The 26,006-nt window shown below is 38.0% G+C and overlaps 1 pseudogene; it reads right to left on the bottom strand.

Annotated features, from left to right (window-relative positions):
* Positions 1 to 210: 210 nt before the first annotated feature.
* On the bottom strand, positions 211 to 16,635 carry LOC140327588 (vomeronasal type-2 receptor 26-like; annotated as a pseudogene).
* Between the last annotated feature and the right edge of the window lie 9,371 nt (positions 16,636 to 26,006).

Genomic DNA, 26,006 nt, shown 5'->3' with positions numbered 1-26,006 from the left:
CACTAAATAAACACTTGAGTTTATCAATTAATTAAGTTTCACTAAAAGCCTGTCTTTCAATTTCCTTTCTCTATTCCAACTGTTGTATATAATTTATTTCTCTGCATTTATTTGTTTTATTTCCATTTCCTTGATTTAAAGAATGATCATAAAAATGTTATAAATGCTAAAAACACAAACATAACTATTTCAGTAAAAGAGGATTAGGACTTAATGATAATGAAAATTTAGTCTAAAATCTATTGTTTTTTTTAATAAATCCTCTTGTGTATTTAGTTCTGGCCTAAATAGGATAATAAAACATTTTGGGAGAAATATACATCCTAGAAGCCCAGCACTGGAGGCCAATATGGCGAATACCTCCACAGCCACCATGTATTTCCCTCTGGTGCTCAGATAGGCCGGGATCATGGCAATCCACACACTGCAGAACACCAGCATGCTGAAGGTGATGTACTTGGCCTCATTAAAACTGTCCGGTAATGTCCTCACCATGAAAGCCAGAACAAAACTCACAGCTGCCAGAAACCCCATATAACCCAACACGGAGTAGAACCCGATAACTGACCCCTCATTACACTGAATGACAATTTTGTCCTGATAAGAGTGAGTGTCCATTTCCTGAAAGGGGTGAGATACAGACATCCAAATAAGACATATTATACCCTGAACAGATGAACACAACGATACTATGGAATTGGCCAGTGTGACTCCAATCCATTTCCTCCAGTAGCTGCCAGGTTTGGTGGCTCTGAAAGCAATGTAAACCATGATTGTTTTGGCCAGGAGAGAGGAGACGGCTATGGAGAAGATGACTCCAAATGTCATGACACGCAGTATACAGGTTATATCCAGGGGCTGACCAAGGAACAAGAACACACAGAGGAAGCTCAACAAGATGCAGACAAGGAGAACAAAACTCATTTTTCTGTTATTAGCTTTGACAATGGGAGTATTCAGATATAATATAAAAAACCCCATCACTAAGAGAGTCACAATGCAGAATGAGACAGAAATTGTTATAAATATTATTGAGATAATTTCTCTGTAGAGGAGAAATTCCAATGGTTTTGGAATACACCAATCCTTCGTGTCATTAGACTATTCATCCTCTTCACATTTGATACAGTTCTCAGCATCTGCCAAGAGAATCAGATGCAACAATAATAGATTTGAATTTAATTTTAATGTATTATTCTATTTTAATGTTTTATTCTGAAATGTGGAAATGTGTAGTAGGAATAGTAATAGGCAAAATCATTTAATTTGTATTTGCTTTTATGCTGCTCATTTTGACATAGTATTCTTACCACACTTGCTGGGTAGGCAATAAAAGTTAATACACAATTCATTCATATTACATTCTTGGAATGCTTGAAAGCTGAAGGTGATTGTTTTATTTATTAATATTATATTTTAACTATTTGTATGCCAAACCCTTACTAAGATATGGAGCCAGGAAAAATTGGGGAGTGGACATGTAGTACCCTCCTGGATGTTGTAGGATAATGACTTTTTCAAAAGCGGGGGATCCTATAGATCGGGGACAGGGAATCATCCCCTTTACCTGCCCCCTGGGTCTGAAGATGGCTTATTTGGAATTTGAAAGGTCTCTTTTTATAAGAATTGCTGACTGGTGTAGATATAGTGAGCTACTTGGCACCAAAAGCTTTATATGTCCGGACATTCCTAGTACATAGTAGGTCAGGTTGAAAAAACACAAGTCCATAAGTTCACCTACTAGGGAAATAAAAATCTCCCAGATATAAAACCCTATGGACATAGGTGGTCCAGAGGAAGGCAAAAAAAAAATCTTGCTACAATTTGCTTTAACAAAAAAAAAAAAAAATCCTTCTTGATTCCATGAGGCAATCGGATGTTCCCTGGATCAGCAGTCTTTTAAATCGTTAATCCCCAGTTATATTCTGTGCTTCTAGCTTTTTCATCCAGCTTTTTCTTAAAGCAATATATAGTAGTTGTTGAAACTCCTTCCTGAAGGAGCCGATTTCACATTTTCACAGCCCTTACAGTGAAGAATCCCTTCCTTATCCGGATCCTAAACTTCTTTTCCTCCAGACTCAAAAAGCGTCCTCTTGTTCAATTATGAAAAAGGTCATTTAATGCAACAACTTGACTCTACCATACCCATACATAGGCTCTCAGAGAACCATGCCCCATGAAAATGGTGGAAAAAACTGCTTAGTTGTTTTCCGCTAATAATGTTAAATTGGAAGACCAAGAACAACCAAGGTGTAAAAGGAGTTAACTAATTTTCTGTGCCCGAGGATTTGAAATAATTGTCACATATTAGTGAATATTTTTTTGTTGTGTGAGTTTTTTTTTTTATACAATACACTTTTTAAGCCTAGTTTTATAGGAACATAACAGAACATACCAGGTGCACAGGGTTTTCTGGATGAAAAGAACCACCATTGACCAATGAACAGACAACTGAGCCCTTTATTGGCTGATCTATGCTGAAATGACCAGCAATTTATTTTTGTATAGGCATTCTTCCCACTGATCACCATGCTAATATAATGTCAGCTGTTGATATAATAATTATATAAGGGTTTTCCTGAAGACCTGAAAGTCATTTAAAGGGTTCCTCCATGTTAAAATGTTCGAGAAACACTGCTCTTTGATATAAACCTGATTTGAGCCTAGGAACATTTCCTTAATCCAGTTATATACAAAAACAGGGTATACCAGTGTTATTGGAGATCTCCCCATCCAAACACGGGACTTAGTCGTAGCAGCATGGGTGGATGGAAGATCCCGGCTTTTCCCTGTATCCAGGTAACCAAAAGTCCGTGCACCGAGATTCCGGCTTCTAAAAGTAAGTAAAGGTTATTATTACAATGTGAATTTTTCAACATGAAGGTCAGTATAGTAATATTTATTAACTCATTGCCCTGATATTAAGCACTTTTCTCTCGTTTGGTATCTTTGGTGGGACTTCCATGTCCTCATGTCCCCTGGTGCTTGAGTAAAGCTTTATGGGACTTCTGCAAAGAATCACTTACTGAAGCAAATAATAAAGTAAATATTTATATATTGCAAGGCTAGTATATTATATATTTGTAAATATATATACGCAGTGGCTTCAAAAAGTATTCAGAGCTGCTATACTTTTTTAAACTGTGTTATATTGCAACCTGATGCTACATTTGTTTCAATTATTTTTTTAACCTTATTGAACATTTCTGGAATGACTTTGCTGTCCACCGAATGTCCCCATCCAACTTGACTGAGCTTGGGAGCATTTACAACGAAGAATAACAGAATATCCCCCAAACCAATTGTGCAGCTAATTGCATCATCACCCAAATAGACTCAAGGCTGTAATGGTGCCAAATACGCTTCAACTAAGTCATGGAGAATTTAAGTCATATCAGGCTGAAATTTAACAAAACTGAAAAAACAGCGATGTATAGTGATAGGCAGAACCAAAAAAAACTCTTCCACTAGATGGCAGCAGGTAGCTAATTTACGTGTCTGACTTTTTGGTGGTGTTCCGCGGGATTTTTCTAATTGTAAAATATGTGCCGCGAATAAGAAAGGTTAGGAAACACTGCTCTACAGCATGCAGTACCACCGGCTTTCCTTTTCAGAGTGTGGCTACTACAAAACTGCACATCTTTTGTTGGATTCTGATTAAGGATAGAAGGTCTATTTGGCTTTAAGAAATATACTTAAGGAGTGGCTTAAGAAATTAGTGTTTCAGATTAACTTTTTCTATATAAAATTGTATGAGTTCCATACATGCAGAATTACAGAATTACAATTGGGGGTCAGATGTAAATTTCCTTACCTTGTTAGCACTTTGGGTCCATGTTATGTTATCTGATGAGTCGATGGAAAGTTGCCCTTCCTTTTTGGCCCATGGTATGTACCCACCAACATCATCATAAACGGCTCTATAAATGCCTATATGTACCAGGCTAAACTAAACAGAGTATGATTATTCTTCCTTGCAGATGGATTTTTCCTTTCTTTTATATATTTATACAATTAGAGGGTACAGAAAACCTTGAGAAAATTACTTATATTTCATTTACTTTATTTATGTAAATTGTTGATTTGTATCTCTATTACACTAAAAGCATCGAAACAATAGTCAAGAAACACAATTGTACCAGGAGGGGTCTAAGAGTAAAATGTCTCAAGTGGAAAAATGAAAATACATGTGGTTTTTCCAATAATGAAAATTAAAGTATTTTAATGAACATTGCTTGGGGAAGGTGTTAAGGAAAGCTGTGAGAACATGTTTCTGGTGAAAAAAGAAATAAAATAACCCCTACTGTCTCTACACATATGCTTATGAATTGCATTTTTACTTTATTTTAGGGCAGGAGGGGAAAGGGGGATGGGGAGAGAGACCCTTCGTTCCATACCTTACTTCTCCATATCATTTTTCCTCAAGTATGTTTTAGCTTATGTGACTCCTTTGTTGCAAAATACAATGTTTCTTTCCTTTTATACTAGCTTTTGAGTATTTGCTGTATTCATTCAGTAAGGTTTTTATTGTATGCTTTTCCGCATTAGTCTGTTTCAGGCATCCCCTGAGAAAGCCTAGCTGGTGAAACGCGTCAGGACCAGAGACTAATTTCACTATATGATTCACATTTTTCTTTTCTTCTTCTCTGGAACTTTTTGACATTCAAAATATTTAGAAGGCGTTTATTTAGTACCATGTCCTATTGAACCCACTGAAAGTTATGGGGTCGGGACTACAATTATGTGTAAAATGTAGTTTTCATCTGTTTTGCAAATTTGTTCATCAATACAAACTAATTTACCAAAAGAACCCATACTACCTTTTTTCCTTTTCTGTTTACTATTGGGGGGTGGGATATATCTATTTTTTTTAAGTAACTACTTCTTGGTTCATTCTATTCTGCTTACGATGGATGAGAGTTGAAAATATGAGCTATAAATCCAACTCAGATTAAAAGAAAATCCTATTTTTGTTGAAAAATCACTAGAAATAGGCAAATTGTTACTTCATGATGGGAAAAGCTGCCTGTGTGTAACAGAATATGGGATAAACATTTTTATTATCCTCTATTTCTCTATTAGCTCCAACCTCTATCCGTGATTAGCACTAGCACAAAATGGTACCTTGGCAATCACTGTTTGCCCCTTCTTTTAACTTTTTTAATATCTCTGTCCTTGATTAGCAATAGCAGAAAATGTCATTGTGGCTGTTAAAATTATCATCAATCTAATGAATTAAAATGAGGTGTTTCAGCGTTTAAATATTTTCTCCAAAATATCTGAGTTTGTAAAATGCTAAAGTTTAAATATATTTCATATGTTATTAAAAAAATACTTTGCTTTTTTAATATATCACGAACATTTTTTGAAAATGAGTTTTTTTATATAATGTGAAATATATTTCAAATATAGCTTTTTACAAAATCAAACAATTTTAGATATTGTCTGCCATTTTTATTGATTAAATAGCTGATACGTCTCCAAATTCAGTGCTGGAGCTTAGTTTTAAAGCACTGGAGGGTACTTATCACAAAAATTAGACATCTGGTAAAAGTCTTTGACCCATTGTTAAACTGTAATATTTTACCGCATTGAATCTGTTAATGTTAAACTTGTGATTTCATTTGTAAAAGAAAGTATTGCTTCAGCCATGATGCCTACTGCATAAAACACCTGCTGGGAATCATCAGAAGCCCCGGCTTCCACCTCCCGGGTAGAATATTGTGTGAATGGATTATCATCTATTAATGAATACATTGTTGGTCATCAGTGGTTCGATTTTTATACCTTGTAAATGTAGATTCTCTTGAGAATTAATTTATTTACGCTGAAACAGAGAATCAAAAATCTCAATTCTTAAAATTGTTACAAAAGGAAGGAATGCACTGGCTGCGATGAAGTCTAATGCATTCCAGGTTGGGGGAAGAATTATCCCAAAGTTACTATTCGTCCTGGAGTATTTCATTAGATAAAAATGTGCATTGCCTGTGAAGGAACCACACATAATTATAACATTACAAGGCACATCTTTGATCTTGTGTTCCCAACTTTCCAAGATGGCAGATATCATAACTATTCTTATTTCAAAAGCCACACATACACCCTGGACACTTAGATGTCTCTTCAGAATTCTCAATTCATTCTCTCCAGTATCATCATCTCAGAATATTATCCCAACCCATGTCCAGCCAAAATGTTTTACTAGTTTAGCTATAGCGAAACAATAGACGTCATCATCGGTAACGGTTCTCAACAGATGCGGGTAAAGCCGTCTGTCACCTGTACCTCCATAACTCATCTGGAAAGAAGAGGAATAGTGTTATTTTATTTTTAGATTACATTTAAAGTTGATTTAGTTGACACTTTTTTTTAAAGAGTACATGTACCCAAAATATGTTGTTTCAGAATTTTAGGATTGGAACCCAGAGGTTCAATTAGAGATTTTCCTTTACTTCCCATCTGGTAAAAAATTGGCCTCTAAACAGGTATTGAGACAAAATCATTCAAAGTTATTGGATTTTTAAAGTAGGGGCATTCTAAAACCTTATTTAGCTATTTAAAGTCTGTTTAATTTGGGGACATTTTTTCCCTGATTGCAAACTATACTGCTGTTTGTAGACAGCGTTGTTTTTTTTTTCTTTCTGCAGAAATCTGATCCCAGAAAGTTGCTGCTGTACAAACTTTTTTATTCTTCTTCTTTCTTGTGGTTCTGTTGCTCCATGACTTCAACTCATGTTAGGTCAAGTACATTGTCATCTACTTCCTGTTCTTCCTCCATCTACAGAAAAAGACAGGAGAGTGAAGACTTGTGTTTAATTTAAGGCACCTCAACAAATCCATAAAACACCTTCAAGATGAGATCCCTTCAAATTTGTATCCAGGATATTTAGACAGCAGATTGGCTACTGTCCATGGATATGAGAGATGCCTACTTTCAGCAAGTCAGCATGGAGGAAAGACTCTTGCCCAAGTAGAGGACTAGTTATGGAAAACCAGACACAAGGACCACCTTGAATTTATTTAGTAATGGTCCTAAACGTAGGAGGGGAAAGGGTAGTAACCCATTCATGCTGACATGGAGCAAAGGAAAAATTACAGGCATGTTTTCAATTTTCTGTTATTGTGGTTGAATATTATTGTTTTTTGGGTAGAACTGAACAGAATGTGTAATGTTAAGGCTGAGTTCATGATCAGTCCAAAAGCGAACAGCAACACTATTCTCTAGAATGTGCTAAAATCACCTTTTCTGTGCCACCAATGGTCTTTGGACCTTAAAACCCATCAGTAACTCACTCATTTTTTAGTTCACGTCTTATATTCTTCTTGTCTCAAAAATATAGTTTCACATTGAAAATTCTTTACAGCAGCCTATCCACTGGATTTCTTGAGGGAGCAAGCGCGAAACCTCTTGCTCTAGAGATGGAGATGCTTAAGGCTCTGAAGTCAGAAGTTTACATACAGTTAAGCATACGGTATATTCCAAAAACAGCTCAAGAGTTCAGCAAGGAAGCTGAAACTTAGCCTTAATAGGGTTATCCAAATGGACAATGACCCTGACTTAAGGATAACAAGGTCAAGTTATTGAAGTGGCCATCTCAAAGACCTGACCTCAACCTGATTGAAAATTTGTGGGCAGAACTGAAAAACGAGCAAGGAGGCTTACTTCTGCCCTAGTTACAGCAGTTCTGCTAGAGGGAATAGGCAGACATTACTGAAACCTATTGTATGAAGTGCGTGGAAGGCTACCCAAAATGTTTAAATGAGGAAATGTTTAAATTGAGCAAATTAAAGACTATGCTACCAAATATGAAAACAGTTTATAGAAACTAGAGGTATGATAAAGTCAATAACATGTGAAATAATCTGTCTGTGACCATTGTAAGAAAACACTTTACCTTGTACAAAGAAGATATAACTATATGCCATTATTCCTGCCTCTTAGTATAACATCTGCGAAATGATGAAATGATTTCCCCATAACTAGGATATTACTTTGGTTAAAATTTATTTTTACTTAACTAAAACTTTTTATGATTCTTTTTACAATTCCTAATATCAAGCTTTAAAGATTACAATAGAATTTCCAACTTATTCTTGTTGATTCAGGAGCCTGGGGTGCTCTTTCATTGGATGTGAATCTTCCTGGTTTTGGTGTTACACAGGTTCCTGTACATTTCTTTAAATTTATAACATTTTCAGTACACCATCAAGATCTATGGATCCTGGATTTTAATTTCTGCCCTTTGTGGAGCTATTAAGAATGAAACAAAATTCATGGGCAGCCACTGCTTCAGCACACACTGGCTGGCTGTTATAAGCACACTTATTTATAAAAGGAGAGCGGGGTTATCCATTTCTTCAAATTATTGGCTCATCTGTGACTAAACAGTCACTGCTTTACAAGGTAATGTTTATATCAAATAGCCAATTTTAAACTAACAAAGTTTTTATCTAGATGTTTGTGATTTGCAGACTTTTAAATTCCACCAACTGTCTCTCCAGTCTGGTGAGCGGCCCATTCCACTGAAACATCCCTTACTAAAGTGTCCAATGTCCTCATCAGAGCTAAGTCTCAAGGCAACTTTTCCCTGCTCCTTCTCCTTTCCTCTGATGAATGCTGCAGCCAGACTTTTCAATCTTTCCCACCACTCTTCCGCTGCATCTTTTTGTAGTTCACCTCATTGGTTTTCATTTCATCTTAGAATCAAATTTAAGCTCCTGTGCTTTGCTTTCAAATCCCTCCACAATTTTTGGCCCACTTACCTTTCTGACCTGATAGAAAAATCCCCTCCCATGGCTCCTCTATTGACTTACTAATGACTTCCTCATTCATAACTTCATTACACGCACTGCTCCCAGTCTTTTCAAAAGCCCCCCGACTCTCTGGAATGGTCTCCTCGTCCTATCCGGCTTGCTCCTACTTTCTGGTCATTTAAAATAGCATTCAAAACCCATTTTTTCAAACTTGCCTGGCCTTCCTTTTCTGTTTTTTGAAACCATCACTACTTCCCACCACTACATATCCCCCTCCTATTGTGTGATACTTCCCCCACCTACTAGATTGTAAGCTCTTTGGGGCAGGGTCCTTTCCTCCTGTATCACTGTCTGTATTTGTCTGTCATTTGCAACCTCTATTTAATGTACAGCGCTGCATAAAATGTTGGTGCTATATAAATACTGTTTTGTTTTAATATTAAGAATTACCTGGGATTTAGTAAATTCATCCACAACTCTCAAATTAATATGTTTCAAACTTTGCTAAATAACGTATAAAAATAACTAGTTACTTTTCAACAACTTTTTTTTAAAATCCATTTCTGAAGCTTTGAGTTGATTTAAAAAGGTCTTACAGAGTATTAAAGGATTTATCACTGACCTGGACACATCTGTCCCAGGATTTGGGCTATTGGGATTGTTGTGGAAGAACACTGATCTCCAATAACACCGGCCAGCTTGCCACCTTTCCCATAGGAATAGTTAGCAATTGTCTTCCCCGGTCCTAATAAAATCTGCAGAATGCTTCGAACATACTTCCTTGGATCCAGTAATGAATCGTATAGATGATATCTCAAGGTCATATTGAGAATATTTTCTGGATCAGAGCTAGCAATTTCTATAGCAACAAGGTACAATATCATATTTAGGTAAGTGTGGGACAAAATGCTAAAAAAAAAAAATTATTACATTTCAAAAAATGAAAATATTTCAAGAAATGGATAGAATTTTTATTATTTGCCTTTTCTTTACCAAGTGTGTAAAAGCACTATCACCTTGCCTATGCAGGACAAATTAACAGTATTTGTGCAACCATTTCTACAATGCTAACCCGCAACCCAGTAATAATTACTGTTCCCACTGTTCCCCTGCAGCCATAACTGCAACGGCTGTTGTCAGCAACCAGGGGGAGCTACGTGACTCCATTGTTCATGTGACAGTACTTGGAATTAGTTATATTTTATACTCCTTAACCTTCCTTGATCTTGTAGGACGATACCAAAACCCCAGGGCCTTGCAGACCCCATTGTATGTCCTGATGCATTCTAGCACATAATACACGGTGTGTGCTGCCAATATTAAAGTTGGTGAAACTGATGAATGGCCTACCTCTATATCAAAACATCTAGCAACTGGCTACAGTCTCAGTGACAGTCACTTCAAAATTGATGAGGTCTTCCAAGATCCTATTGATCCTTCCACCTTGGCCTCCGAAATTCTGTAAAGGACCTCAAATGTCAGAACAGTAGGGTTGTGACATCCCTAGTAGTTTGGATGACCTTAGGGTGAGATTCTTGTGGCCCTCCTATATTATTATAACCCCATATGTTTTCAGTGGAAGAGGTTCTGACCTTCTATACTTCTTCGAACTATGGAAACATACTGTTGAGGGTAGGTATGGTGTGGATGAACTTTCCGACCCCTCTTTTTTAGTCGCTCCAGCGCCACTGGGGCCCCGTATTGACAGGAAGGAAAGGTCACATGCTTACTCTCTCAGGGATAACAAGCTTGACTTTCAAATAAATTTAGATTTAAAGGACTGCAGAGTAATATTTGACCAGAGTGAATAGAAAGGGGGGCTTGTGATTCACTCAGGTGAAATATTTGTCTGCAGTTCTTTAAATCTATCATTAAATATCAAATCATTGATTTTCAAATTGAACATGAGAAATGATATTGACCAAACTCTGGGCCTGATTTATTAAAGCTCTCCAAGACTGGGGAGAATACACTTTCTAAAGTGAAGCTGGGTGATCCAGCAAACCTGGAATCTGACTCTAAATATCTAAAGTAGTTCAATGTGTTCACAAAGCAGCAAAATGAATTATCACTCTGCAATGACAATAGTGGTAGAAGTTCAACCCTTCAGTCATGTACAAGAAAAATGTCCCTTAAATTTCCATGCACCAGTTTGGGAATTCTTTGCACAGTAACCACAAGTCTCATTGAATTATCTCTTGTAGATTGGTAATTTAGTAAACAGCATGGGTTTAGTAAATCATCCCATCTGACTCTGATTTACTAAAGTAGTAGATTTATGTTCACTTTAAAAAAAAACATATAATTTATTTTGTGAATGAGATGAAATAAGAAAACTCTCTGTAAATACATAATCATGTGTGATCAAAAATCCAAATAAAAATTTATTGCAAAGTGAGCTATAACTTTGTCTCACATCAATCACAAAGATAAGTGAAAATTTCCTTTCAGAGTGAACATGATCTGCTTTGATAATAAACCCCGGGTTAATATATCAAATTTTGGTGTATTTTGGGCAGATGGGGGTTATTTTTAGCTTCTTTGATGTATTACATGTAATCTGAAGACTGAGTAATGTATTTATTCTAAAAACACTATCATCGTGTAAAATCCTTTTTGTTTAGCCCTCATCCCTAATAGGAATACAAGCATCCATGGTCCAATATAGGAATCTCAGTTAATTTTAAAAATCATGCAATGTATACAAATTATATGTTTTTATATTTAACCACAAAGTATAAATTTAATAATAAATTCACAACACAGAAAAACAAAAACCAAAAAAAACCTACAACCCTATAATAGTATAAATTCTACAAAAAGGGCTTAAAGCTTAAGCATTCATTGAAACCGGGAAATTTGGTGGCTCCCAATTCAAAGATGCGCCTAGTTTCTTTCTGTAAGATTTTCTTATCAGTATCACCACTTCTTGGATCTACGTATACCTTCTCTAGAGCAATGAATTTAATTTCCTCCTCATTAAATGGATTTCTTCAAAGTCAATTGCTAACAAATGTTTTGAATCCTGGAACAGATCCATTCCAGGTTTGTTGGATCACCCAGATTTCCTAATGAAAGTGTATTCTCACCAGACTTGGAGAGCTTTAATAAATCAGGTCCATAGTGTTCTTTCTTTTTCATCCTGTATACTCTCACTACTGGTGTGGTCACCTACCTGGTTAGAGTAAATGACTGTCCACTGTTCAGGTTAAGTTTCTAAAAGTCACCCAGAGAGGAGCATCAGCAAGAGAGAGTGGTATTGAGTTCCCTATGAGAGAGAGAGATCCTCTTCAGTGATAAACTGGATTATGCTTTTGCCAGACTTACTGGTGGGAAGTGAGGATTCATTCCAAAGGAAAGATGCCTGATTATTCAAGAGACCAATTTAGAGAATATGATGCATGTGAAAACGAGGGGTGATTATTACTGTACCTTAGGACAATGTCAATCAAGGTGAGAAGATTCCTTAAAGACAGGGGCACACTAGTCTCAGCAATAACGAAAAGACAGTTGGGCCCCAGAGGTCTCCATCTCTCTAGAAAGGAAATGAAAGCCATTATGCTATGGTGGTTGAACAGACAAGATCTTCTTAGTTGTCATTCTCTCCTTATAAATCATTAGGTAACAATTGCATCAGAATAAAAGGAAAGAAAGAAGTAGAATATTCTTTTGGCAATTTTGCTATTTAATAGCTTAATGTTTAGGTAGTTATGTACAGAAACATTTCATACAAAACAATATTAGACTTATTCAAGTGCAAAATAAAAATCACAAAAATACAATTCCAGTCCCAGCTGTCTTTGTGGGTTCTGGAGGATGTGCTAAATATTATCAAACTTCTAGTTGTCACAAAGCATAGTTCCCAAATGTGGAGAATAGCAAATTATTTTTAGGGCCCGATGCATTTCGCCTTATGGGCTTCCTTGGGAGAGAGAGAACAATACTACAGCTACACAGGTGTGTTGGTATAAGATCTGTGAGCCCATATTTATGCAAGAAAAGTAGAAACCCCGTGACACAGAGGAATCTTCTATCAGACGCTGTTGGTAAGAAAAAGGATCCAAAACTCCTCTAGTTGCAAACTCTATAGTTGTTACTTACATTGTTAAGATCACTCTCCACCATAAGGCTATATCACTTTCATTTCATCAAATTGCACCACAGAGGCTCCTTTCCTCCATCCTTGTATGAATATTGCAGGACTGTGGGCTATTGGTCCTTCTTCTCACAACTGCTTCATTTCTAACAAACCACAAACTAGAGAACTTAATTTTAAGGTTACCTTGCCATGCAAGCAACATGAGCTTAGATGAGCTGCAAATGGACTGCATTTACCCCGGTGTCATTCATTCACTGGTTCCTGAAGTGTCCCTTAAGAAAGCTGACCTTTTATCAACTCACCCCCACTGCTCCAGATGGCCGTGATACCTGCTTCAAAGGCAGCTTTGTGTTTGGGCTCCCCTTCATCTCAAAGTTCATCTGGATCTTCTTTCATAAGGTTGAAGGAAAAAAGGTTCAAATCCATAAAAGCTGCACCCGATGTCCTAGACCTTAAAAGGCAAAGGCTGATGCACCTGGGCTGCTATGAAAGGGTGAGGAAAACCCATATTAAAGCCAGGAAAGCTATTACTAATCCCACCTCCAATCAAGTTTGGCAATAATTTCAAGCTTTTGCTTATTCTTTCTAGGGGGTATCCAATGGTGTAATTACTGGCACCCTGGCCTCAGAATCCAGAGAGTTCCGAACTCAGTAGGACCTTTTTTTTGGACGTAATGTTCCATTCTGATTCCCAGAAAGCAGTGTTCCCACAAATGCAACTTATTCTAGAAGTCCTTATGATAGGTTCCACACACTAAAAAGTCAGGTTTTAGCTGTCTCAACGTTTGATGGTTATTGGTGGTCACTCATTACCATCATTTGTTTAATCCGTTAAAGTATTCCTAAAGAATTGTTTTCCATGGAAGCAAATAAATCTGAAAGGGAATCTACCTTGTGCTCAGTTTTACTCTCATGAGATGAATTCAGACTAAGGTCAAGAGCTGTCGCTGAAGGCAACATTTTATGGCTGTCACTTTGGCCAGGAAAGTTTCAGAGATTTTATCTTTGGGAACCTTTTACCACCTTACTTTACAGACAGGGCAGTCTTGTTGCCCATGTTTGGCCCCAGCCCGAAGGTTACATTGTCATTTCAACTAATCAGGGGATTGTGCTGCCTACATTCTTCTCAGAAGATATTTAACATCTCAGTGATCTTTATATCAGTAGTAATCACCAAGAATACCTAAATATCTCGCACTTATATGTGATTTAGAACATTTCTCTGTTTTCTTCCTCTGATAGCTCCATGGCAGCATTACGTTTTTTCTAACTAGTATTCAGCAGGTGAAAGCAAAGAAGTTTTGTGTATCATATATATATAAAATAAAAACATTTTCATTATTACCAGCCTGTTCATGGAAATGTTGCTTTCTGAATATCAAGAGCCCAAAGACACACTTTTCCTTCTTTTGGTTTCACCTGACCACTAGGGGCACTGTAGTGACATGTGGTGTTACAGGAGAAAATACCAGGCTCCGGGGATGCAGACATCTGTCACATTGAAAAACAGTCAGTACAATGCATTGAAAACATGAATAACGTGAATAATATAATTTAATATATTTGTCACTGGGCTCTAGTTAGGTACCCAGCAATATGCATTGTTTGTAGAAGGTCTATGTTCACTTGTTCTCAATATCCCCAACTGAACGCAATGACATTCAGCTGGGTGGAGCTCCTGTCATTGTGTTGGGGCAATCTGATAAAGGGGAGACTGATGACATTCTTGGATACTATTTAGACATTGGTGAACCCTGCAAAGGTAAGTATTTGGAAAAGAATAATAAAGTTTAATTTCTCTTGTGTTCATTTTTCGTGATGATTTGCCTTGGCATTGAATGGAAATGGATGATTTTACAGTCTGGTTTTTTTTTTCCTACTTATTTAACCATTTTCTGGCAATAGGTTAGGAGTGCTATGTATCCCTGTACTCATTTCCCAGGATAAGGGGGCTGATATCTGCGGACCCCCCTTATAGGTTGTGGAAACATGAGTTCTTGAACTATCAAGCATTTGAACACACATATGTGTAATTGGTAATTTATTACACCAAAATAATACATATAACGTTTCCCAGTGGGTTAGAGTTCTTCTCCAGTGTTGTCATTTCTTGATGATGCCCGATTTCTTTTTATGTAATTTATTTGCTTCTGTCTGGTGTAATGTCAATATCTGTGTACGGAGGCATTCTGTCCATTGTAGACCATTGTTCTTGTCCGGCACAGTCTTCTACCACCGCTGCCACGTCTCCTCATTATTGTTTGGTCTGTCATTCTTCTTTTTGCTTTATTTCAGTTTTGTGTCTTTTTTTTCACTCTCTCTGTCTCTGTTGTCAATTCTCTTGTGTATAGAGCCATGTTTTTGAAGAATAGGGTGAGGAAAGGAATAAATGTCTATTGCCCGCACACCGTCCACAAAACACAGGAGTTACATTGTGGGGATGAAGCCCTTAGGGAGCCGGCAGAGTGATTATATTTTGCAGGAAGATGGCAACACACTTTTTGCCCCTTCTTTTTTGAAAACCAGATTCATGAAGACATTAGAGGGGCAAACACTTGCTTCCACATTTCCTATCTAAAAAGGTTCTAGGCCTATTGAAAGGTTGTAATATTTGGGTGTCGGACAAGCTGTTTTTTTTCAATTTCTACAAAAAGAGGCTTTAAGGCTCAATAACAGCTGTCACAACCTAATGGCTTGTTTGGCTGAACCATGCTATATCCCCTTTCAATGACAGGAAAAGTGGGGCTCCGCTAACCATGAAACCATACCCTTTGATAGACTTCAAATAGAGCAGCCAAAATGTGTGCTCCCTCTCCTATTCAGAAAAGTTCATCTGGCTTGCCAAAAAAGGGAAGGGGCAAGAATATTTTACCCACTTCTTCTTTGGCAAAAAACAGACCGCCACCCGTCCCGATGGTGGCAAGGGCCAAAGATGGAGGAGAGGGCCTCATCTCACAATGTTTACTGACTGATAAACTTGGCCCAACCAATTGGTCCAGTACTAAGACAGCTATCATCATCTGTCAGCCTCATTGGCTTAGCCATATTACATTTGTCAATGACAGGTATGGTGCGGGGAACCAGGACAACTGACTAGGACTGTCAGTGAACCCAATAGAGCCAAGTTTGGCCACTATGATAACAGCTAGAAATTTGTTCTGTCCAGTAGTTGGTAGACCTGCTTTGTTCCACCCATAGCTTTGCCCTCTGCCAGGCTAAGTGTAGCAGAGTAATCCCTCCCCTACTTCTTTTACAAAATAATAACCGGGTTCACAAAGACATTTAGTGCACAAAATGCAAATTTATATCTTTTGTGAGTTTTGCAAAACATTTTTGTAATTACCTCTTTAGGTCTAGAGTTCAGCTTTACAATAAAATTGTAACCATTTGGTTTTGACTAATATTAAAAAGTAAAAACTTTAACACCCAACATAAAAGTTGCTTAAATTTTCATTAGACCAATTTAACTACCTTTGCTAATTTATTCCTTTTGGATTTTGCTCTGTTCACCTTCCCAGAAGACTTTTTTAAATCTGCAAGATATAAATTAACAAATAACAGTGAATTGCAGCTCCTTTAATTGATGCAAATGATATCTATCTCCAATATTGATCAAGATTTAGTATCTGCTACTCACCGACTATAGAGATGGGTGGGAGAATGTCTGGAAGCCTGGCAACACTTAAATTGATGCTTCTGTCTTGTTTCTCTTCCAGAACAATGTGAGACTGGGCCAACCATACCAGTACCATCAGAAGGAGGACAAAGGATATCCTATTCATGTCTGCAATGGAAATCATTCTTAATACATTCTGGTTTTCAGTCAATGGTAACATACAATTCTCAAAAAAATCACTGCACATATTGTATAAAATAAATGTGTGCCACTAATCATTGGTAATATTCATTATATGTATTTTAATTGCTTGCTGTTTTCGAATTTCGGCCCACTGACCTGCATTGATATAACCATAGGTAAAATAACTATTTATAGAAAGCGTTTATGTAAATACCAATAGAACACTGCAAAGACAATAAAAAAATCAATTACAATTTAAAAGGTATGTAATGGTGTATAAAGCTCTGTGAAAGTTCCTATTTATCCAAGTCATGGTATCGCTGGTAGTTGTACTTGTTCTTGTAATGTTGAACATATTACATAGCTTGCCCAAGCCACTTCCCAAGTTCTAATGAGGAAAAATTCCCCAGCATTTATTTCCACATGGGTTTGTAAAGCTCATTAATTCAAGCTAATCTGTGCTCATAATGACACCCTTCTCCCTCATGGTGGTTGGAGTAAAAAAAGTCATTCTGTTCAGCACATACACAAATCAATTTTTATTTGGGAGTCAACAAAGGTTGGGTTGAGAGGCAAGATCCTGGCCTATGCTTCTTCTTGAAAAACAGAAATCCTAAAAAATTATATGGAAACATGCCATAAGGCAGGGGTGTCAAACTCTGGCCCGCCGGCCAAATCTGGATAGCAACGTACTTTTTTTGGCCCCCAAAGGAAACCTCAATATGAATTGCAGCTGGCCCACACAAGTAATGCCGGGAATTGTAGTAGTGGCATCACTCGTGTCTATAGACCAGTGGCCTCTCTGCCAATGCGTGGCCCCGCATTGGACTGTTTTCTTGACAAAGGGGATTGTAGTAGTGGTGCTATTTTAGTTTCAAGTTTGGACTGCGACTTTGTCTAAGTTTTTAATTTTGTCCCACTGTGTATTTGAGTTTGACACCCCTACCATAAGGTGAAGAAATCATACTTTTCCTTTAGACAGAAACCAGATGAGTCTTTAAAAATACAGTGGCTAAGAACCAAACAAGAATGTGCCCGCTGTCTGGAACAAATCAGTCGCCACAATCTTAATTGGAGACCTCTAGATCTGCAGATCTCTTTAGCTATGGGCAGCACGGTGGCTAAGAGGTAGCACTCTGACCTTTGCAGCGCTGGGTCCCAGGTTCGAATCTCAGCCAGGACTCTATCTGCATGGAGTTTGCAGGTTCTCCACGTGTCTGCATGCGTTTCCCCCCCCATCAGTTAGGTTAATTGGCTTCCCCCCAAAAATGACTTTAGACTATATAAATGACATATGACTATGGTAGCGACATTAGATTGTGATCTCCATTACTCTTTAATATATCAATGAAGCCATTGGTACACTCGCTAAAAAAATCAAAGTTATTCCAAGGGGCTTGAATAGACAAATACGGGATCAAAACTGTACTATTCACAGATGATTTACTGGTTATGTGGGACCCAAGAAATCAGTTGCAATCTAAAATTGAACTAATGTTCCTAAAACAGATATCACACGAGAAGACAGAGGATGAGCAGACTCTTGTGGTATAACAGTAAAAAGGTCCCACTTTACATATTTAGGGATTAGGTTGACCAGAGACCCATGAAATATTTATGCAATTTATTATATGGGTCCACATTCAGCCTGTTATCTCTTGGAAGACTGGTGTCTGGGGAGCACTGGCACCAGACCAAGGCTTGACACGTTCTATCGCTTTTTTTTTTCAGCATACTCCAATGCAATGCTGGTGTGAACTGAAACCATAAGGCATAAAGCAAATTTCCTTGTTCTTTCATTGGGTTTGCAATGGATACTGCTGTCCAATGCACCCAAACACACCTTGTGTGAATGAGACCTATGTTGTGAGGGTTCACTTCACCAAATAGTCCTAAATATCTATTCTTTGTTCTGTCCTAAATATCTAGTGATGGTCGCCAGCCCAAATCAAAGAACCACTAAATGTGCCATGTGTATACAAAGAAAAACCTTACTTTATGAACTGCAGAACTGGTCAGATATTTTGGAGATCCTCTGCCTCTGTACCGGCTCAAACCACTGGGATCTGTGATCTTGATTTGCGATCAAACCAAGAGATCTGTTGGCTTTGTTAAAATGCAGAGACTCTGAAGGTCACGTGACCACCCCCTGGAAACTTCTGTCAGAATCCTATTCCAGCTCCAATCCAAAACCACGTAATATCTCTGAAAAATGTTAGACACAAATATCTAGTACTACATCCACTCCATATCATTTATATTTATCAATTAAACTTGCAGAGTTTCAAAATAGTAATAGTACTTATTTTTATCTGAAAATACAAGAAAATGATTTGACCTGAGTATAAACCTGGGGATCAAACTGTGGCCATCACTGCCAACATTCAAAACAGTAATAAACAGAAATTGCAATAAAATTACTTAATTGAATGAATACATTAATTGTATTATTGTGTATTATTTTCAAAGTAATAAAAAAGATCACACAGGCTTAGTCTGTATATTTCCCCATTTATTACAGGTTAAAGTATTTTGAATTTTAATTAGGTTACGATGGGTTACTTGCTCCTAAATCAGCGTTCGCCATCCTTTTGGACTTTACGGATGAATAAATTCAGACTTTAAATCCTGCAGACCATAAATATCAAGTAAAAAGATAACTACATTTGTAAAATAATATTCTTCCTAATGGTGCCTGACGAGGACTGTGGAGGCTCTGATTTATTGATCAGGTGAAGTGAATTATTACTGCTGTTACTATTATCATTAGTTGTATTACACTTAGGAACAAATTTGAACACATTTTGTGTTGGCTTCAGTTTTTAAGCTTATTTACACTAATATAATTCTGATTTTGATTCTGAAAGTGCGGTTCATTTACATGAAATACAGTGTGGTCAGAGGTTGCTCTACGTAGTGAATAAGCAAAATGTATTTTTCTACTTACACACGTATTTCCTTTCTCTCAGATCATGTCTGGCTCTGCTTTTTCCTGTTGTAAGTGCCTGAACAACCCTGATTCATTTTGCTATATTTGTGGCAGTTTCACCATTCCCAGTTAAAGGGCGAACATCCGCACATTTGTAGAGCAAGCCTATTTGTCGTATTTCAAAGGTAAACTTGGTGATCAAGATAAGTCTTGGCCCCTCATAAGGTGTGCAAACAGTGTGTGGAGGGTTTACGGATGTGGACAAAGGGAACACGTGATAAGATGCCATTTGGTATTCCTATGGTTTGGTGAGAGCCAGGAGATCATTTCAGTGAATGTTACTTTTGTAAGCCTATTTGTCATATTTCAAAGGTAAACTTGGTGATCAAGATAAGTCTTGGCCCCTCATAAGGTGTGCAAACAGTGTGTGGAGGGTTTACAGATGCGGACAAGAGGACACGTGATAAGATGTGATTTGTGATACCTATGGTTTGTTGAGAGCCAGGAGATCATTTCAGTGAATGTTACTTTTGTATAGTGAAAACTTCAGGATATAACAAGAAAAATAAATGTAACATAGAGTATCCTAGTCTTCCATCGGCTATACGCCCAGTGCCTCATTCAGATGAAATCCCAGTGCCGGTTTTCGTTACACTTCCCTCTCTTATAGAACATGATTATGGTGATGAACTAGGGACAACAATGATGAAGAGTTTGAAATTGAAGAGGACTCTGTAAGGGATTTGATCAGCATGAGTTGAGTGATTTGGGACTATCGGAGAAGGCTTCAGAACTCCTAGCATCAAGACTGCGTGAGAAAAACTTACTTGAAAAAGAAAAGAGGGTATCGTACTTTCCAACCAGAGAAATTGCATTTGTGCAGTACTTTAGAAGTGACAGTGGCTTTGTGTATTGCCATAACATACCTGGTTTAATGGAGGTATTGGGAATTCCAATCTATAACTTAACTGAATGGCGATTATTTATTCATAGCTCAAAGTGGAGCTTAAGGTAAGGCCCGGGTCAATACCAGTATTGCCCAGACACCAATCCCCCCTAACTATCACCACAGTCTTCCCCTATAGCAGCCCCTGCTCAGCCTCGGGAGACTGGTTGCGTCTCCCAGCACTCGGTTGCCCCCAGGACTTAGTGCGCAAGAGATGGTGTCTGGAGATAGGCTGGCAGCCAGCCCGGAGCCCACAGATACAGAGTACAGAGCCCACAAATACTGAGTACAGAGTGTCAGAAAATCCAAAAACAAAAGCGGAGGTCAAAACAGTCCACCAAGCGAAATACAAAGGGAAAGGCACAGAGTCGGGGTCACAAGCAGAGGTCGGTCCAGGCAGAGTTCAACAAATAGTCAGGAACAGGCACAGGTCAGTAACAAAAAACTCAAAAATAACTTTTTTTTTTACATTTTTATTAGAAAAATATAAACAGCTTATTTACAATTAAAAGAATTTTTTTTCATCAGTACAAATAATAGAAACAGATACACATATTACAATAAAGTACAAAAGCAGAACATAAAATTTGCATACATGTTTGCATATTCAAATTGAAGAATCAGGGCACATTTTTTCCAAAAAAATAAAAGTCTATGATCCAAGGCTAAAGTAACAAAGCCCGTTTTGTAGTAGAAAAAGGAACATAAAGTTCATTTGGTAGCAGAAAAAAAAAACATAAAGTCCATTGCTGAAAGCAAAGTATGGAGTTCATTTGTAAAAAGTAAAACAATTAAGTCCATTTTCCGGAGTAAAAAAAATAAAAACGGGATTATCTTTTGAACAGGTAAGTACATAGCCTTTTCCAACATATAAAAAATATTTATGCATGTATTTTTGACCATAGCCAAAAAACATTTTCACAAAAACAAAAAGGTATATACATTTTTGCTTTCCTTTTTCAGAAGAAAAAAACACATATTTTGGCAAATACACAAAAAAGAAAATACACAAGTGTATTCCACATACACATTCCCCAGGTTCCCTGGGCTTCTAGTTTACCCATTTTGCTCAAGGCACACCCAATACACTCCTTTTCATTTATGAAATCATCTTTGTACTAGAAAATGTTTCTTGTTTTCCATAAAGCAAATTTCAGGCGAATTATTAGAAACCCAAAGTAACTTTTTCTTCTCAACCTGGTGGTCAAGTGTTTGAAGGTGTCTGTTAAAAATTTCAGCAAAGGCCCGGCATACGGGAAATTCCAAAAGAGATGTAGGGTTAATTCCTCAACCATACATCCAGACCGGGGACATACAGGATAACTCACAAAACCCCTCCTATGCTGAAAGGCACGCAGGGGCAGGCACTCATGGACACCCTGCCAAGCAATATCTTTTAAATCATTTGATAGAATTTTTTCGGCCACGTTTTTCCAGATTTGTGCTGACCATTCTGTAGTAAAAGTGGGTATAATTGCTATTTCCTCCTCTGTTTTGATGAATTTCCTTATTTTGCTTGCATCCAATAGGGTGTTTTGGTCCAGGTTTTGTAGGTTCCAGATTCGGATACATTTTTCCAGAATTGTGTACGATTTTGGAGGAATGAAGAGTGTTGGAACTGTTTGGGGTAGTTAGTACCATCCTCTCCTCCTAAACACATGACCTGCTGCATACTTGAGAAGATATGACCATTTCTTAGATTTGGTTTGAAGGCACCTAAAGCAGAGCGAGAAAAAACTGGACCACAGAAAGATCTTAATATCCGGGAGGTCTTTAAGTCCTTTTGCCTTACTTTTGTGCACAATTGACCTTTTAATGTTTTCAACAGTTGAGCTCTAGAAAAATTTGAAGATATTTCTGGTGATTTTTTAAATTATGGAGAGCGATGGTTGATAGACAAGGCTTATGTATTGTAATTGAGGCAGAATTATTGATTTTACAACCAGCATTTTACCTTTTAATGTTAAGTTACATAGTTTCCACAAAAACAATTTTTGGCTTATTTTTTCTTGGACATTGCTCCAGCTTTGGTGCCCGTTGTTTTCATGGTCAAAAAACACTCCCAAAATTTTGATAGCTTGACATGATGTTGCAATTTTTAGATGTTGAAGTTGCCATTTGCCAAGATAAAGACATTTACACTTGATGATATTAAGCTTGAATCCTGAGCCTGTACAAAAAGTTTCGGTGTTTAGAACTGCCCTGTTGACAGCAGCCTGTGGTACAGAGGACAGTAACATCGTCCATGTATGCGCAAATTTTGGCGGACTGACCACCACCCCCTGGTATAGGGACTCCCCGGATTACCTTGTCCTTTAATAATGATGACAGAAGTAGTTCCAAGGCACAGATAAATAACTAAGACTTTGCTAGAAGCACCACTGTAAAGACATTTGATTTGGTAATTAGTGTAACAGGAAAACCCATTTTTTTCAACACTTTCCACAGATAGATATGTGAAACTTTATCTATCTAACTTTATAACACTTTTTGGAAGTCTAAGGACAAAAAGGCCAATTTTTGCTTCCTCTCGTTTGAGTACCATAGCACATCTCTCTAAGTAAGTTTAGACCATCATGTGCATTTCTATCTGGAATCCCACAGACCTGATCACCCTGGATAACTTAATCAACAACTTCTTTGACTCTATTTACCAGAATCTTGGAGTAGATTTTATCTCTTTTAGCTCTTGATGGTAGCTAATAGCTCCTTTTCACTCAGATCTTCAGAAAAGACTTGTTGGTCAACATGATCTAACTTAAGCTCCAAAGCACCTACCACCTCCTTGGTGATGGTTGGATCTACCTCCTTTTCCCTAAAGAGCTCTGAGTAGAAACCCTGGGTCTCCTTTAACATGTCAGAGATTGAGATAATATGACCTTATCATTGGTTTATTCATGTTTTGTTTTAAACTGATTGCTTTTTTAAACAAAAACCTGAAGCATTTTTCGTTTTTTTCCAATTTTTCCACTTTTGCATTGTAAATAATTTGTCTCCTGTTAGCAGTGATGGCGTCTGTATTTAATTTTTTAAATTAATAATTTCCTCCTCCATTGGGATGCCATTTTTACTAAACTTGATACAGGTTTGGAGCTGTGTGCTTAGCCTCTGGAACCATTTTACTTTCCTCTTTGCTTCCTGTATTCCTTTCTGGATAAAGAAGGAGCTAGTTTTCTTTTTGATGTTATCCCACCAACCTATGAGGTTGGGGAATTTGCATATGTCCCTCCACCATGACTTGTATGCTAATGTTTGTTGTGTTTTGGTCCCAGGATCCTTTTGAAGAGTCGTATTTAGCTTCCAAATCCCTGGTCCCTTGGATGAAACTGATAATTTCAGGTGAATGTACAATAACTTATGATGTGAGAAAATGTTGTTTTGGAGAGTGATTTTCCCTGGAGTGATAGAGCGATGGCGAAAACAAAAGTCAATGCGAGACTTACTTATATTGCTGGACCATGTGTACCCAGGATCATTCGACTATAGCTTTTTCCAGACCTCCTGCAACTCCTTTAGATGTTTTATCGTGCTTGCTTGTTCTACAGCTGGCTGGCGTTTCACCTGGTAATACGCAAGTAGAATCACAACAAACAATTGCAGGAATGAAGAACTCGAATGAAGAACTGTATGGTATTAACCAATTCAGCTCGCTCATTTTCCCTGGGGAGCAGTAGATATTAAACACTCTGAGTTCCTTTCCCCTAAAATTTCACCGATGAAAAGGTGACTGTGTTCCCCTTTGCAAGGATACCAATACCTGTAGCTGAATTTCCATTGTCCCTTGACCATACTGAAGGGCCGTGAGTCCAGGATTGAGTTGTTTATAATTTGGATGGTGGTCTATTTTAAACTCCTGATGACAAAAAAATTCACAGTTAATGCCACTCAAATAGTAAAATATTGCTGCCCTCTATACAGAGCTTTTCAGACAACAGAATGATAGGACTCTATACAGACACTGGGTGCTGGGCTGAACTGTTCCACGTCTGAGCTGGTCAAAGGTGGAATTGCCGCCAATGGTGGAACCTGTTGACTCAGTACTGTCAACTCCTCAATGAGACCTGAATATGTTCCTGGTCACCAACATGTGCCGATACGCCAACTGCAGCAGACTTTTTACTTGTCTGAACTAAACCAAGAATCATGCCTTGGCCTCCTTTGTCCAGGTGTCGGGGGGTCTGTCCTTGCAGGCTCCTCCACTGGTCTGGCTGCTCCATCTGGAACAACTTCAGGACTGCTTGATAAGGCTTCCATCTCTTCCTCCTCATCCACCAGTGCCGACTAAGCTGGTGCTGCAGGGGCTTGAGACGCTGGGTCACCCTGAAGGTGTGCAGCTACCTCCACCATATGAGCAGCGACAGCACCCACACCCCCTGACTGCAGATCTTTGACCGCTGGTGTAGTGCATACGACATCTGCCCACCCACCTCTTACTCTGATGTGGACACCCTTTAAACAGAAGACCACAGGTTACACACCGGTTTCATAGGACAGTTTTTAGTTTTGTGATCAGTTTTGTTGCATCTTTTGCAGAGAGAACATTCTGAGGTGCATGATCTTACTGTACATGAAAAAAACGGCATCCCAGGATAAAACAGCGAACCTCGATCCCGCCCCAGGGCAAAAAAGGGGAGGAGATTCAAGCCTCCAATCCCCCCAGGGTCAGGCATGAACTTGAAAGAAGGTTCTAATGTCAGCTTCTTTTACAAATAGATTATAAAAGTGGGTTGTTAATAATACTTCCTCCTGTGAGTACAGAATTACAAATTCCCAGCCATCTTAGTCTTCATTTTCTAACTGTTTATTGAGATTATTGTGCAGATTACTGCAATCACCTTTTCCAATAGGTGACAAAATAAAATGACCAGACTTTGTTCTTGCAGGCGGTGGATATACTTTTTGTTCACTTTGAGTTTTTCCACTAGGTATTGGTCCACAAGTTTTTACAATGGGAACGGTCCTTTTACTCTTCGGTACCAGAATTCTGAAGGATTGACGAACTTCCTCATCCTTATCACTTGCATATGAGATAATAAGGCTTCTCCTCTCTCCTCTCCTCACAATGTCTTCCTCCATGATGCAAAATGAGCTGAAATTGATAAACTATCCATAAATAAATCCTGGTAGCAGTTACTCCTCGCGAATTTTCAAATAGCCTGTCCCAATAGCAGTATGGGGGGCTTGATGTACCCCCCAAGGCCAAGACAGACTAATCCATTGCTGATTCCCCAGCACAGATAAGCCCAGCATATGCTATAACAGGCACAGAAGACTGGAATCATAGTTGCTTTAAAGTCCTAGCAGCCAATAGCAGTGCAAGGCTGAGTCAGGAGCTGATCAGCCTCTAGAATCCCCTTCAGCTGTGCACAGCCTACCAATGGATGCCGGGGATGCCATAAATCCATCAGGCTGCACAACTAAAGGGAAGCAGGGACTGCTGGTATCTTAGTTCTTCTGGCTGTTGCAAATGACATCTCCG

The sequence above is a fragment of the Pyxicephalus adspersus genome, chromosome 3 (assembly GCF_032062135.1).
Source record: "Pyxicephalus adspersus chromosome 3, UCB_Pads_2.0, whole genome shotgun sequence".
Lineage (NCBI taxonomy): Eukaryota > Metazoa > Chordata > Amphibia > Anura > Pyxicephalidae > Pyxicephalus > Pyxicephalus adspersus.
The sequence above is the reverse complement of the archived record's forward strand: the minus strand, read 5'-3'. Positions and strand labels throughout refer to the sequence as shown.